The following is a 1,451-nucleotide window of genomic DNA, read 5'->3' on the forward strand; positions in this document are numbered from 1 at the left end:
TCCACTCGCTCACAAGAGCCCAGCAACCACTCTTATTAACTGACCTAGAGGGGGAGGGGTGTGTGTGTGGCGTGTGTGCGTGTGCGTTTGTATGTGTGCAGACGAGCATTTGTGTGTGAGAGGGTGTGAAATGCTCAAGAGTGAAAAAGAGCGAGTACGTGTGTGTTCAGCTAAAGGTTTGCATTGTGTTAGGAGGAAAAAATATCAGTTGCCAAAATAATAATAATAATAATAAGGTCTATAGAGTGACTCTTCAGTGTGCTATCTGTAAGACACAATTCCTTCCCTAATGTTGTTTTATAATGAAACAATATTTCTTTAAAATGAGCTGTTAATTAAGCAAACTGAATAAAGCAGGGAGGGAATGAGTGTGTGGGTGTGTGACTGATTTCCAGTGTTGTTTTCTAACAAGAGGGAGTTCCTTGTTCTTGGCCCTGGGAAAGAGAGAGAGAGAGAGAGAGAGAGAGAGAGAGAGAGAGAGAGAGAGAGAGAGAGAGAGAGAGAGAGAGAGAGAGAAAATAGGGAAGAAAAAGAGGTGAACTCTTGGGGCCCTGGTCCTCTCCCCCCCCCCCCCCCCCCCCCCCACAAGAGTAATATAATCCAGATGTACTCTCTCTCTCTCTCTCTCTCTCTCTCTCACACACACACACACACACACACATACACGCACACGCGCGCACACACACACTTACGTGATCTTTACACTTACGTGTGTGCGTGCGTGCGTGCGCGCGCGAGCTCTCGCGCATGTAACGGAAGGAGGGAGAAAGAGCAAAAGATCAAAAGTGGTAATTGAAGGTGAATTCTAAAAATAATTAATTACTTTTGTGACTGAATGTAAATGTATGAGACAATGTTTCTGTAAATGAGAAGTGGTGTGTGCCTGTGTGTGTGTGTGTGTGTGTGTGTGTGAGAGAGAGAGAGAGAGAGAGAGAGAGAGAGAGAGAGAGAGAGAGTGGGGAGGGTGGGCGAGAGGGAGGGAGAAGAATTAGAAATGGAAAAATACAGGAGATAGAAAAAAGTGGCATGCACACACAATCTGAAATACCACAGAATACATCACTATTGTGAATTTGTTATACTAATTAATGTATTGGTCAAACAGCAATATTTCACGAACTATGTTGCTTATTTAAATTCACCTACACTTCCCTATTAGTAGCTAACTACACCGAGCCCGATATACCCAGCAGAACTGTGTCCGTTCATGTTTGTGTATGTTCATGCGCGTGCCTAATCATAGCCTTATTAAAAACTTTATTTTGACAACTTGAACGATTTTAATTTTTAGCGAGGTGTAAAACGTGGACACAGAGAGCTTTTTACAACAGTCTCAGCCCCGCCGTCTCCCCTCCTCTCCTCCCCCTCCACCCCAGCTCTCTCCGTCCTTTCCGCTCCTCCCTCCCGCTTTTATAACGCTGCTCAGCATAAGGCGCGAGCGTGTGATTTGA

At 44.9% G+C, this 1,451-nt stretch overlaps 1 protein-coding gene across 2 annotated transcripts in view; it reads left to right on the forward strand.

Annotated features, from left to right (window-relative positions):
- The first annotated feature begins 1,431 nt into the window (after positions 1-1,431).
- The window catches only part of ldb2b (LIM domain binding 2b), a 9,474-nt gene continuing 9,454 nt past the window's right edge, over positions 1,432-1,451 (forward strand). For both annotated transcript variants that reach the window (XM_027026479.2, XM_027026480.2), the window contains exon 1: positions 1,432-1,451. This exon is cut by the window's right edge and continues 234 nt beyond it. The gene's annotated coding sequence lies outside the window, so the exon portion shown is untranslated.

The sequence above is a fragment of the Electrophorus electricus genome, chromosome 9 (assembly GCF_013358815.1).
Source record: "Electrophorus electricus isolate fEleEle1 chromosome 9, fEleEle1.pri, whole genome shotgun sequence".
NCBI lineage: Eukaryota > Metazoa > Chordata > Actinopteri > Gymnotiformes > Gymnotidae > Electrophorus > Electrophorus electricus.